Source organism: Muntiacus reevesi, chromosome 22 (genome assembly GCF_963930625.1).
Source record: "Muntiacus reevesi chromosome 22, mMunRee1.1, whole genome shotgun sequence".
Lineage (NCBI taxonomy): Eukaryota > Metazoa > Chordata > Mammalia > Artiodactyla > Cervidae > Muntiacus > Muntiacus reevesi.
In genome coordinates, this window is record NC_089270.1 from 42,973,968 (window position 1) to 42,989,576 (window position 15,609).

The window sequence follows — 15,609 nt, forward strand, 5'->3', positions numbered from 1 at the left end:
GAGAACAGATCTGAAGCTGCATAATGTAAACTTCTTTAAGATGTTCATCAGAGTTGCTATGTTGATTAGGAAAATAAAAATCTCAACTAAAAATAACAAATTGGGGTTTTTTCCTTTTTTTTTTTCCTGTAATTTTTATTGGAGTATATTGGTTTATAATGTTGCATGCATTTCAGGCATACAGCAAAGTGAATCTGTTACACAAATACAGACGCCCACTCTTTTTTAAGATTCTCTTCCCTATAGGCCATTACAGAGTATTGAGTAGAGGTCCCTGTGTTAAGTAGGTCCTTATTAGCGATATATTTTATATATAATAATGTGTACATGTCAATCTCAACCTTCCAATTTTCCCCCAGGTTTCTTCCTTTCTATCTTTGCCAGCTAAAGACTATTATGTCATAAAACTGACAGAAAGCCCCGATGGGAGGCCACAGCCTTAACACCACCCAATCCTGGCTATTTCTTGTTCGATTGGAATATCAGGCACATCCATAATTGAGAGAGGGAATATAGCCCTAAAAGCTTGCTACTTTGTCCACAAGGGTCATTCAAAACTATCTGAAAAATTCACAATAAAGTACCCATTTGACTGATCACCATATCTTCTTTATCCCAGAGTTACAACTGTTAATGTGTAATTTAATGTGTTTTTCTCAGAACTAAATAAAGCTATATGGCCTCTGATCTATATACGAAGGTAAAATAAAGCCTAAATATCAGCATTATAAACAAAACAAAGCCCCCCTCCTACACACACAGACACAGACACACACACACACAGACACACACAGGCACACAGACACAGACACACACACAGACACACACAGGCACACAGACACAGACACACACACAGACACAAACACACAGAGACACACACACACACACACAGAGACACACACACAGACACACACACACAGACACATACACACAGAGACACACACACAGACACACACACACAGAGACACACAGACACACACACACACAGAGACACACACACAGACACACACAGAGACACACACAGACACACACACACACACACACACACACAGACACACACAGACACACACACACAGAGACACACACACACACACACACACACACACAGACACACACACAGACACACACACAGACACACACACACAGACACATACACACACAGACACACACAGACACACACACACAGAGACACACAGACACACACACACACAGAGACACACACACAGACACACACACACAGAGACACACACAGACACACACACACACACACACACACACAGACACACACAGACACACACACACAGAGACACACACACACACACACACACACACACCTGGCATAATACCCAAACATGCAATGACTCAGGCATAGACCTTGCAACATATGATAACTGTCAGGCACTAAATGGTCTTTCAGTGGTTCAAAGAGTTCCCATCTTCCTGAACACCTAACCTATTAACAGGGAGAGGTTACAGGCAATGGAAAGAACTCAGCTCAGTTACTTAACCTCTGAACTTGGGCTTCTCATCTGTAAAATGAAGGGCTAGTCTAGAACACCACCACCCAACAGAAACATAATGCAAGCCACATTGGTAGCTTTTATAGTAAACACAAAACACAAAATTTTCCAGTAAACACATTTTCAAAAAAAAAAAAGGTAAAATTAACTTTAATAATGCTTAAGTTAATCTGATATAGTTAAAACATTGTTTCAACATGTTAAAATATTTTTAAAATATCAATGACACATTGCACTTTTTTTTCATACCAAGTGTTTGAAATCTGGTGTGTATTTTATACTTAGGGCTCCTCCCAATTTGGACAGACCACATTTCACATGCTTTAATAGCCCAAGGGACCAGTGACTGTACAAGACAGCACTCATCTAGATGATCTCAGATATTTCACTTGACACTAGATGTAATTTTAACAAAGGGCATAAGAGATTTATAGATAAAGTATGCTTAGAAAAACTATAAAGTGTCCTCCTGGATATTCTCAGTCTATTCATTCCCATTCAAAATGGTGTTTTGCTTTTTTAACTTTTATTTTTTAACTCAAATGGGGTTAGATCTGCAAACGACTGAGCAGGTGGTCTGTTCTACTGTCAGCCTTACCCTCTTCTCACTGAGTCACCGTCCTACAAACTTACAAGGAAGCTGACAGCATTCACGACAATGTACAACTGCTGACTGAATGAGACTTCCAAAACCTCAGACCTAGAAAAAACAACTGTTAAAGATGGGAGTTCAACAGAAATGACAAAGAAAATGATGCGGCCACCTCGTTATCATCCACATATTAAGACGATGCTAGGAAACACCAAAGTACACACGCTTCTGTGGTCGTTTCTCTACTTACTCAACATCCACTGAGGAAGAGCCCTGCTGCTCCTCCCACACTGTCCTGCTTATTAGTCCCTTTGTGATCAGCGACCTGCCTTCGCCAGATGGCTAGTCCGGGTTAAGAGCACAACATGAGATCAGAGAACAAAGCAAAGCCAACTGGCCTTCCCAGGAATTGAACCTGTGACCCTGACCTCATTAACTCTAGAAAACAGTTAACCCATCACAAACATGCCCAGGCAGCTGCATCTTAAACAGTGCCAGGCAAGCCCACAGCATCTGCCACAATGATACCGTGGAAGAGAAAAAGTCACTCTACATTTACTAAGAACTTTTCAAAATGAAGAAAAGACAAATGCAGTCATTGAGGGCAGCTGGAATTCATCAGCAGTGTGTGACCAGCTCGGCGGAATTCATCACAAGCCTCCCTAAGAGTATCAGCTGTGGCCCTGGCCTGAGACCACGGCTTTGACAAAGGGGTCCTCACGCTTCCTCTGCCAACAACAGTGGTCTTGGGGCCGTGGGCTTTCCTTTTTATTTCTCCCCAGCGGGGGAACCTGTGGATTAACAATTGCACATACGAATTTTCACAGATTATTTATTGAATTCAGCTTATCTCAGATTTAAACAATAACTGAGTTTCCCTGTTGCCCCACCCCCGACCCCACATGCTCCCCACAATTACACATATGAATTTTCACAGATTATTTATTGAATTCGGCTTATCTCAGATCTAAACAATAACTGAGTTTCTCTGCTGCCCCCCCCCACCCCACATGCTCCCCTTCTCCCCCTTAGTCCCAGCCAACCCCTCTCCAGGGGAGTGGAGTGAGGCCAGTGGACCTCTGGGTCGGGTATTCCTACCCTCCCTAGTAAAAAGTCTTTTCTTTTTTCTTTTTTTGCAAGTGTTCCCTCCTATCCTGTTACTGAGAATACTTCTTCTTAGCAGCTGGTATCTGCTCTAAATTCTAACAACCTGTCCCTAGTGAGCTGAATGCTTACTTCCAATTTAAATATTTCCCAAAGTGTTTCAGGGGTGCAGCTTCTGTATCTTTTCTTCAAAGCCACATTTTTAAAATAGTACCAGCTTCGGAAGTATCTTTATTAAAATTTCCATGCAAACTTCAAAGTATGCTGTTTCAAAAACTCTACAAACATCTGGAAGAGCTGGTGAAGATTTTAAAATTGGATTGAATAATTATTTCTGCATTTCATTTTTGACACTTTATACAGAATCACCTTTCCACATGCAAACTCAATATAAAAGCTGTTATATATGATTGTTCTATTTGCTTTCTTAAATATTTCTGATAACATGTGACCAAAGTATTCAATGCACTTCCCAGGTGGTTCAGTGGTAAATAATCCACCTGCCAATGCAGGAGACGCAGGAGATGCAGGTTCAATCCCTGAATCAGGAAGATCCCCTGCAGAAGGAAATGGCAACCCACTACAGTATTCTTGCCTGGAGAATCCCATGGAAAGAGAAGCCTGGCGGACTACATTCCACGAGGTCACGAAGACTCGGACGCAGCCGAGCAGACACACACACACACATGAGGCATTCAACATCTCTTAGAGGCGTTTACTCAGGTTTTCACTTCCACAAAGTTACTAAGATTATTCTTAAATTTATGGATTAAGAGTTTGCAACCATGCACTTCTCATGTAACTGGAAATAATACATATATGTAGGTCCAAATTTGCATATGTGTCTGCCTCAAAGGCACTAGCGTAAGTACACATCTAAATTGATTTTCCTTTTTTTATCCCTAAGAATGTTCAGATCAAGAATAATAATAGTACAAAATGTAACCAGAACCCAATTTGCTTGCCTGAACATAAAAAAATTAGCAAAAAAAATAGCTAGAATGTTTCTTGATGCTTACAAAAACTATACCAATCCACTAAGAGTCAAGAGTTAGACAAAAGGTATAAGTTAATAAAATAAGCATAAAATATAAGCTTATGACAATTATACACAATTTCATTAGAAGCAAAAGGAATTTTTGAGGGTTCGTCTAGGGATAAAATCTGATGTCCAACAATAATTGAAACAATATACTCACTTTAATCTTAACAGAAAATGATGGTTGAGGAAAATATGTGGTTTCACAAAACCAGGAAATTGCTGTTCTTTGTCCAAAATATCATCATGATCTATACAAACTCTGATTTTAAAAACCTGTCAGTTTTGAAAACACCAACCTTAATTCAAAAAGCAAACTAGTTAAACATACCAGTGAAAGTTTAAAGCTCCATGCACATGGAAGCCATATTGCAAAGGCAGGAGTGTATTTATATACCTTTAAGCACCTTGTAATTATCTTATTTATAAGATACAATCCTATGCATCCAACCAGACAACAAAAGAGACTGAATCTGTCAGGCATAAATGGCAAAGAAACAGTGAGATCTGCCTTTCCATTGTCATGTGAATTATCTATTTGTGTTTCTAAGTACTATTTATAAAATATACTTCCTTAATTCTTTCTCGCAATATTTTTAAAAGAGGGGAAAAGTTCCAGGACCACCAAAAAGATTAAAATATTACTAAAATTTTAAGAAACATTTGCAAGGAACTGAAATACAAAAACAAAAAAATTAATAGTACAGTTAGTGGTGGTTTCTTACAAGCACTTTACAAAATAAGTACTTCAACTGCCTGGTGAGTTTGAAACAAATCAATATACTATAAAGTACTCTTTGTAGCTCTTAAGTCTTCATTTTGTGCCTTAACAAAAGCAGACATTCATTTGTAATGAAGTCTTTTTATAGTTACACAGCTATTTCATGTCTCTTCCAAAGATATATTAATACCTTTGGGTGTTCAATAAAACTGACCAATTAATTGACTCTATCATAAAAACCTGAGAAGCTATTCCAAAATGTTTACATCAAAGACCAGCCAAAGTCAAAATGAAATACTGATCTATGCAGTATGCTTTCTTACTTACTAACTTGAAAATTTTCTTCAAATGAGTCATTTCAAAGGAAACTGCAAAAGATGTACCACAACAGGTAAGTTCTCATATTGCCATTCAAATTTATCCAAGGGAAGGAATAATACATCTTCAGAAATCACTGGGAGAGCCTGAGAACAGAGGGTTGGGGCTGGAAGAGCAGAGAGCTTTGGGGTCAAAAAGAACTCTGAATTCTTGCCTCATCTCTCACTAACTTTATGACCTTGGGCAAGTTCATAAAACCTCTTTGAGTCTTAATTTCAATTATCAAATGGAAACAGAAGACCTTCTTACAAGGCTGTTACAAGCACTAAATTAGATAACGTACAAAAATAGACTGCTTAGCACAGTATCTAGACAGTAATAAATACTCAATATACGGTTATAATTACTAAGAAATGTTTAAGAATCTGTTTTCAGTGTAATTTAACATTCAAATTTCAGAAGATGCTGTAAATAATTAGAAGGAAAAATATAAAGGTTCAAAAAAGATTTGTCTTTAACGCACTCATTAACCTGATTATCCTTAACATTAGTGCTTTTCAAACTGCAGGTCCTGGAGCATTAATGAGATGTGAAATCATTTAGTGTATCTCAACCAGCATTTCTAAATAAAACAGAATGAAAAATATAAAAATGCATTGCACACATAGGAAGTCTAAGCATTGATTAATGACTTTTTTACTTAAACACATTTGTAATGTATCTGTATACCAGATGGCAGAGTAAAACATTTCTTATTGTGAAAAAAAAAAAAGTTTAAAAGCCACTGCTTCATTACAATAATGAGAATAAAAATAATCAGCTGACACCGAATTCTTAGTTTCTACTAGACATTGTGCTAAGCATTATGCTAAGCTTTGTGCTAAGCACATTATTTAATGTGATCCTGCCCCCAATCCTATAAGGCAGGTAGGTACTGCTACTTACACCATTTAACAGGTGACAAAACTGAGACTTAGATGAAGTCACCTGCCAAAGATGCAGAGCTAACAAGTGGTAAACCCAGCGTTCAAATTCAGTCACCTGTCTCCAGAATTTTCCCACTCAACCATTCCACTTAGTGGGTGGTAAGATATAATTTTTCCTTATGTAAAAGTTAAGCAAGAGGTAGACTTTTTCATGAGGTCTAATTCAAGAGAGATGTTGTGGAGGTGCAGCGTAACAGGCAGAAGACAACATGATTCAGAGATGAAAACACCAGGCAGAAGGGGACAGAGGTCCCCTTCTGTCCCTGGCACTATTGCTTCAGTGGTGAGGAGCTGGCAAGTCATTTAATCTCGCCGTGTCTGGATTTCCTCACCTACAAAACAGTAATGATAGTATCTGTCCTGCCTCCCACAGGCCATTGTGAGAAAGTATTTGTACATATAACGAGTGAAATGTTCTACTGTGCTACTCAGTCATATAAGATGATCATTAACATGACCCAAGGGGCCCCGGTCCTCACAGAAACATACATCACACATGATCAAAACAGGAAAGTGACCAGGCCTTTATGAACTGTGTGTGCAAACAGCCCATACAGTTCTTGGCACACAACAGGCCTTCAGTAAATGTTCATTAAACTAAAAGAAGTAAACCAATTCAATCTGTATGCATATTTTATCTATTTGCATTTTATTTTTCATTAATTCATTCTTTCTTCAACTATTTATTGAACACCTAGTATGTACCAGACCGTCCCTTACCATGGAGAATTTCTTTTTTTTTTTGGCCATGTCTCACTGCTTACAGATTCTCAAGTTCCCTGGCCAGGGACTGAACTTGTGCCCCTGCTGTGGAAGCACCAAGTCTTAACCACTGGACCACCAGGGAAGTCCCCCACCCTGGAGAATTTCATATTAATTTCAATTAATTTTCCTGAAACTGTGTAAGGGAAAATTGTAAAATACAACTTCCTCACCTAGCAATAATAATAACTTAACATTTATTACAGTGCTTTATAGCTTGCAAAGAACTATATGGAAGCTTTCTTTTTTAAATTTTATTTTTAATTGAAGGATAATTGCTTTACAATGTTGTGCAGTTTTCTGCTGTGCAACAATGGTGAATCAGACATAAGTATACTTACATCCCCTCCCTCGGTGGAAGCTTTGGTTTCTCACACCAACTGCCTAAGTATGTCAAGTCAGTATTATCTTTCCAACTCCAAATTCAGCGCTAAGTGACTGCTAAGTCTTTAGAGTGAAAGTTTCTCCATTTCAAAGGTGACTGTAAATATAGGGGTTTGGAGGAAACTATGTTTTAATACTGGAAAAGGGCAATCTAGTAGCCTTGATTTTCTTCCCTTCACATATCTGAGTTGAAGTAATGAAACCAACCATATCACTTACGTAAGATGCATTTTTCAAAAATGTTCCTTAAAAAAAACCTGCCTTTGAAATTTTTTTTCTTACAGGCTAATTTTCTGTTGAATATATTCAACCAGGATTCAGTTTTCTCATAGAATAAAGGAGGGAGTGGTGGAAGCATCTTTCCTTTGTTGATTTTTTAAAATTACTCAAAATTGACTGCTGTTTTCAGATTCCTGAGTCACATTACAATGCCAAATAATTGTTAGCCATTTTGTATATAATTCAACAACTACTACAGGTGATTTTTACAGAAGAATGATGATTTAATGACAACTTGATGAACTGAAAATTTGCTACAGGATATTGACTAAGAACCTTTTACTGAAATTGCCTTATCCTTTGTATTCTAACCACTCCCTCTCCATCAACACCACCCCCCCTCACACACGCACTCCCTCACCTACACCAGATCAGTTTCCGGGCTATTATTCTTAAAACCATATTAAAATTTCACAACACATGTTCATAGTTACTAGGTTTTCAGCCCCCTGCCACCCCGCCCATCCACTGAATCCATGTGTCTTTAAACATTTTTTTTGTCTCTTAAAATGTAGAATTCAGAAAACGATTACGATGCCTCTATTCTGAGAACACCTCAAACGTAACCCTCTGCCCTTCTGTTTACTGATAAGCAGGAATAAAAGCCATTCCCCACCCACCGTCCCCGTAGGGTTAGGAGGTCCAATCTCGCCACTACAGAGCTCTGCAAGAAAGATCGGTTACAGAACCAGGAAAACCATCGCAAGAACCCGGGGGAGAAGATAAGGAAAACACATTTTTACATCACTGGCAGCGTGCGGTCTCCCGGCTCCAGCCCTAGCAAACAGGGAAAACCTTTGTCTTGCCTCAGCCATCAAACTGGTGGCTCATCAGAATTGGGACAACAAGAGTTAGTGCGAAATGGCTCGGCAGAGGTTAAACAAAGCGATGCAGCCGGGGGGTGCGGGCGGTGGGAGGCAGGGCTGAGCCCGGTCAGCGCCCGAGGTCCCAGACGGCGAGGTCTCGCTGTGACCCCCGCCACAGCCGGGACCGAGCCGGCGACCCCAGGACCGGAGGCCGTCGCGGGAAGGACAGAGGGAACGTAAAGGTCCCACGCTTTCGGCAAGTTCCCGGGGGCGCAGCCCGTCCGCAGGTTCCTCGCGTGGGATCCAGAGCCGCGCACACCACGCGCCGGGCGCCTCGGGAGGGTCCGCGCCGCACGCGCGGGGACACCGCCCCGAAGTCCACGGCCCGCCCAGCCGAGCCCGCTAACCCAGGGCAGGGGCAAGGTCGGGGATCCCGGGCCGCCGCGGGGGCCTGGCCCGGGGGTCGCCGGCGAACCGGAGAAGCCCGCCCGCTGCACCCATTGTCTGGCTCCGGCCGCGGGCCGGGAGGGCGCTCACCTGACGTCCCGGCCGGGAGCCGGGGCTGGGAAAGTGGCTAGAGGGCGATGGCGATCCCGCGCGGGCGGCGGGCGCCGGTGCAATGCCCGCGGCGCGCCCGCGGCACCAGCAGCCTCCGCAGCAGCGCCGGCAGCGCACCCGCCTCTCAGGCGGCCACGGCCTCCATTGCTGTCCCCGCCGCCGCCGCCGCGCGGCACTGCGAGCCCGGCCCCGCGCGGCGCGGTCACATGCTCCGCCCGCGCCTCGGGCGCTCGGACCCGCGCCCGCCGCGGCCCCGCCCGGCTTCGCCCCTGGACCGCCGGGCCCTGCCGCGGGCCCTGGGGAGCCCGGTTTCCTTTCGAGCCCTCCGGGAAAGAAGCCGCGGGACGGCTCCCTTCCCCTGGGGGTGGTGGTGCCCAGAAATCGGAGCTGATCGCGGGCAAGGGCGTGGGATTGGTCAGTGTCCTCTCCACCACCGCCGGGGATGGCCCGGCTGCCCTGTGGGGTCTGAGGTGACTGTGGTGGGCTCACAGGGAGGCCTACGTGGGATGAGAACTCGGGACCGGCAGTCAGCACCCTCCACGGGGTGCAAATCCGGCTCCCGGTACCGGGATGAGCTAGAGACTGGGGGAGCGACCTGGACTCCCGAGGGAGTTTTCCCCTGCAGAGCCCCGACCGTGAGAAATGGCATGGGGACTCCTGAAAGCCAAACAAGTTGAAAGATAACACACAAAAGTAGAAAGACTCGAAATTGCTTTGCTGAGTGGCTGTACATCTGAACAGTGTGACGCTGACATTGGGTGTTATTGTTCCCAGACAGAATGAAATGAAACATTGACTTTGATATTTTAAGAAAACTATCTTTTCCTTTTGTGGCTTAACGGGAAACACTGAGACTTTTTTTTCCCCGTATGCTTTGCTATGACTATTTCGATGGAACTTGGAAATCTGTTTCTGGTGATCTTTTCCTTCACAATGCATGCAGAGATGCCAAAAACAATTTTGTATCACTATTAATAAAGAAATTGAAAACAGGGCAAAAAATAAATCCTCTGTGACAAAAGATGCAGAAGATGAGGAGTAAGGCGAACAGGTGCTCAATCTTGAGTCAGATGTCCCAGTGCCAAAAACAGGACTACTAATTTTAATATGGGTGCCTGACTTAAAGGAGCAGCTTTGACAGTGGAAAAATCTACTGCATACTGCCTGATCCAAATGGGTTTTTCTAGATGAACATTTTAATTAACTACCAGAATAGGTTGTGTATTTTTGTAAATATAGATATCATTGTTCAGTATTTTCATATTCTAAGTGATGTCTGCTGCTGCTGTTTCTCCAGCCGTGTTCAACTCTGTGCGACCCCATAGACGGCAGCCCACCAGCCTCCTCTGTCGATTCTCCAGGCAAGAATACTGGAGTGGGTTGCCATTTCCTTCTCCCAAATGATGTCTGCTTTATTCCAAATAAGCACAAGGAAGAGTTTTGTGAAGGCTTCAGCAGGTTCTCCTTGATTTGATCTAGTAGCACTAGAAGCTCTCAGAAGCCAAAAATCAAGTCTGTGTAGAACATATAACTGGGGTCTTTTTCTTGACATATTATAATCTTGCCAAGGACATGAATACACATGCTATAAAAATTCAAATTTACATAAATCAAGTGTAGGTCTAATGTCTTTTAACTTTGCAGAACAAGGAACACCAGATTATACATTCATAAATTATTGAAAGCGTTCTAGAGAATTTATACTAATATTAGAGCTTTCTTAGCACTAATGGATTTTGTGTCTCATAGGCCTCAGAAATCAGAAGCTATCAGGCACCACTTTTGATGGGTGCTGTATTTTTCCCTCACTTTTCAAACACACTGCTTCCTAATTACTACATTCAGGGTTATAGTAACAGTGGAACATCAAACAGGGTTATCAGTCTGCTGTTCCACTTTTGACATGTGACACGTGGATTTTCATAATGCGATACAAAATAAAGATGCAGAACACTAAGAATTTTAAAAATACTTAACCATTTATTTAACTGCTATATTAGAGATTATAGATTAAAGAATATGAGAAAGATATTATATAGTTAAACCCATAGTTCTCAGTTCAGTTAAGCTGCTCAGCCGTGTCCGACTCCTTGCAACCCCGTGGACTGCAGCACGCCAGGCCTCCCTGTCCATCACCAACTCCCGGAGTTTACTCAAACTCATGTCCATCGAGTCGGTGATGCCATCCAACCATCTCATCCTCTGTCGTCCCCTTCTCCTCCTGCCTTCAATCTTTCCCAGCATCAGAGGTTTTCCAAGAAGTCAGTTCTTTGCATCAGGTGGCCAAAGTACTGGAGTTTCAGCTTCAGCATCAGTCTTTCCAGTGAACACCGAGGACTGATCTCCTTTAGGATGGACTGGTTGGATCTCCTTGCAGTCCAAGGGACTCTCGAGAGTCTTCTCCCGCCCCGCACCACCATAGTTCTCGGCTGCAGGTAATTTTTCCTCCGGGAACGTCCGGCAGTCTCTGGAGACGTGTTGGTCGTCACGACTGGCTCACAGGCGCTGCTACTGCCACCTAGTGGTTAGAGGCCAGAGGTGCTTCTGAACGTCCTACGATGCACAGAACAACCTTCCGCAGCCCAGAGTTCTCTGGTGAAATGTCAGCAGTGCCAAGATTGAAAACCCCGAGGTAGACCATGGACTTCCAGGGCCTCAAGATTTCATATTCCGTCATTTCTGTTTTAGCCTCCATATTCCTGTATGTTTACATAGAATTTTCTTACTGCTCAAGAAATGAGTACAATAGTCAAATCTTTCACTCAGAGACCAATGAAATGAATGGGAGAAAAAGCAACTGTGCAAATAAAATTTATACAGGTAACAAATAAAGATAGGAAAAAGCTAAACTAATAGAAATATTGTGGTGTAGAAAGTGTCTCGCATACCAACTGGGAAACCAGGCCCCGGAAGGAAGAGCCCTGGGGCTCTCCATCACCTAAAAGAATACCCTAATTATCTGTGTAACGGAATAGAATCATATATTCTATTATGCTGATTGGGGAAGGACCACAAGCCTATTGATAAGTGTCCACTGTTAACTACCTAGGTTTAAAGCATATGACTCACGGGTTGACTAAGATTGTATCTTTCTTTTTCCTTTGTTCAGACTAGTTTCAGGGAATTTGGGGAGGTGGTTTTGGGCACATATGCTTAGGGTGTATAAGGTTTTCACAAAAACTGGTTGGGGTCCTTAGCTAAGAGGAGAGACTGCCTTGGACCCGCCGGTGTAATAAACTGTACTCTACTAAAAAAAAGAAAGAAAAGAAAGAAAGAGTCTTGATTGTCCCTGACAACTTCTTCAGAACCTTGTCATCTTCCCAACAGCCCGTTGTTCTGAAAGTTTCCATCACTCAAGCATAAGGTTAATAATTCCCTCCTGACCACTCCAGGTCAAGGGCTGTTGTGAATATTTCAGGGTTCAGAGGGACATATTTAAAGGACTCAAAGGGCAGGCAGTGACTCTTGGGATGGGGTGAGACTTAGAAAACGCCTATCCTATCAATAGTTGCTCAGTTGCCAAGTCGTGTCCAACTCTTTGTTATGGTACTGACTCTGTTCTGTGCATGGGTTTGTGAGTAATTCACTTAATTTCAGACTTTTCCACAAGTGTGTAAAACTGAGGATAATTGTTGCATGTTACACATCTTCCATCAAAATTACAAAGTTATTCCTGTGACAAACCTTAATGGAAAAGAATATGAAAAAGAGGACTTCCCTAGTGCCAATGGCTAAGACTCTTCGATTCCAATGCAGGGAGCCCCAGTTCAATCCCTGATCAGGGAACTCAATCTCACATGCCCCAACTAAGAGTTCCCATGCCACACCTAAAGACCTTGGATACCACTACTAAGATCCAGAGCAGCCAAATAAATAAATATTTTAAAAAGAATATGAAAAAGAATGTATATATATGTATATGACTGAATCACTTTGCTATAGAACAAAAATCAACACAGCATTATAAATAAATTATATTTCAGAGACTTCGCTGGTGGTCCAGCAGTTAAGACTCTGCATTGCCAGTGCAGGGTGCAGAGGTTTGATCCCTGGTTGGGGAACTAAGTATATTTCAATAAAATAAAAAGTAAATTACAAAGTTATAATGATCTCAAAAACTAATGACAAAGTATAATAGGCAAATACTAATAAAAAGAAAGCACATGAAGACAACTGAATATTAATAGTTCTAGCAAAACAATGAAGCTAGACCACTGTCTCTCACCATATACAAAAATTAATTCAAAATATAGATCTAAAAGTAGGAGCCAAAAGTATAAAGCTGCTCAAACAAAGCTTAGGGAGTAATCTTCACCTCCCTGGGTTAGAGAATGGTTTCTTAGATAAAACACCAATAGCACAGACAAAAAGGAAAAAATAAAACTAGACTACATCAAAATGTAAAGCTTTTTTTAAGTTTTTTAAAAAATTTTTTGAAGCAAATAATATCAAGAGAGTGAAAATATGGCCCTTAAGGTGGCAAAGTAAAAAGATTTCCTCTGCTGTCTGAAAGCAGAGCGTTCTTAGGAAAGCTTACATATGCCACAGTGGTGTAAAGCAAAGCAGCACATACCTTAGGACACATCTTGCTAATGGATGCACAGAATAAATCAAGATAAAGGAGTTAAACAACAAAGTCCTACTGTATAGCACAGAAAACGCTATTCACTATGCTATGATAAGCTATAATGGGAGAGTATATTAAAGGAGAATGTATATATATTAACATGTATAACTGAGCAATTTTCTATGCAGCAGTTATTAACACATTGTAAACCAACTATACTTCAGTGAAAAAGATAAAGGACAGATAATCACAGGAACAGTTCAAACTCATGCAGCTTGATGCCAAGATACAGCAAGTAGTTGCTGGGGAAGGAACTTGGCGGTGCCACGCGCACTGCTTGGAATGCACATCTTTTCCATAACAGCGGTAAAAAAACACGGAATGTTATTTTTACCTTTGCCTTTTTTTGTAAAGGTGAAAATCCTCTTTGGATTTCTTTCAGTCACCAAAAGCAAGTACCGATACAATGAAGTGGCATAAATCAAACTTGAAAATCAGGGGATACATGTATTTGCAAATTATATATGTATCAGATAAGGGACCTGTATGCAGAATATATAAAGAGCTTGTACAATTCAATAGTTTAAAAGATAAATACCTCAATTTTTAAATGGGTAAGGGACCTCAGACAATTCTCTGACAAAAATATAAGCAAACAGCCAGTAAGCACGTGAAAACATGCTCAGTGTTGTTAACCATCAGGGAAATGCTCATCAAAACCACGATAAAATGCCACTTTATACCACCAGATAGCAATAATAAAAAAGATAATAACAGTTGTTGGTGAGGATGTAGAAACACTGGAACCGCCAGACATCACTGGTGTTATATAAAATGGTTTAGCCACTTTGGGAAATAGTTGGCAGTTCTGAAATATGTTAAATGTGAAGGTTGCCTGTGACCCAGAAATTCCACTCCCAGGTACACTCCGAAGAGAAATGAAGGTATATAATCACACAAAATGTGAATTTTGTAGTAGTATTACTTAGAATGGCCAAAGTGGAAATGATCGAAATGTCTGTCAACTAATGAATGGATTAAACAAAAGGTGTTATTAGCCATACAAAGGAATACTTGGCAATAAAAATGAAGTACGAATACACGCTACTACACAGATGAACCTTAAAATCATTATGCTAAATGAAAGAAGCTAGGTATAAAAGACCACATGCTATGATTCCATTTATATCAAATGTCCATCCAGACGGGCAAACCTATAGAGACAGAGGTAGATCATGGTTGGTGGGAATGAGAGGGGAGAATGGAGAGTCATTCAATAGATGTGATGTTTCTAAAATTAATGATGGTAATGACTGTACAATGCTGTGAGTATACTAAAAAATCATCAAATCTTACAATTTAAATAGGTGGACTTTACGGAGATATATATATATTATATCTCAATAAAGCTGTTCAAAAAGAGAAGCAAGAGTAACTAACAACATTAATATCTGACAAAAGAGATTATAAGGTGAAAAGTATCAACAGAAAACAACACTCTTGAAAATTTATGTATCTAACAATAGAAATTTTAAATTCTTTAAAAACTGAAAAAAAAGGAAAAGTTAGTAATCTACAGTGATAGTGGGAGAGTTTTAAACCTTTCTTAGAAATTGACATATCACATAGACGAAGATGTGTGTGTGGTAAGTCACTTCAGTCATGTCCAACTCTGTGCGACCCTATGGACTGTAGCCCGCCAGGCTCCTCTGTCCATGGGATTCTCCAGGCAAGAGTACTGGACTGGGTTGCCATGCCCTCCTCCACGGGATCTTCCCCACCCAGGGATCGAACCCACGTCTCTCTGTCTCCTGCATTGGCAGGTCGGTTCCTTACCACTAGTGCCACCTGGCAAGCTTGATATAAAATATATCAAGAAAGGTGTACCCAACGAACAGAAAATATGCTTTCTGCGCAAAACCATTTGGCACAGTCAGAAAAATGTACCAAATTTTAGCACTGCCCCACAAAAT

The 15,609-nt window shown here is 41.3% G+C and overlaps 1 protein-coding gene across 3 annotated transcripts in view; it reads right to left on the reverse strand.

The window, feature by feature from the left end:
• Positions 1 to 9,188, reverse strand: part of CRACD (capping protein inhibiting regulator of actin dynamics) — a 282,251-nt gene extending 273,063 nt beyond the window's left edge. For 2 of the 3 annotated variants that reach the window (XM_065914365.1, XM_065914362.1), the window contains exon 1: positions 9,049 to 9,188. The gene's annotated coding sequence lies outside the window, so the exon portion shown is untranslated. The remainder of the gene's footprint in view (positions 1 to 9,048) is intronic. The other variant, XM_065914364.1, reaches the window with a different exon arrangement.
• Between the last annotated feature and the right edge of the window lie 6,421 nt (positions 9,189 to 15,609).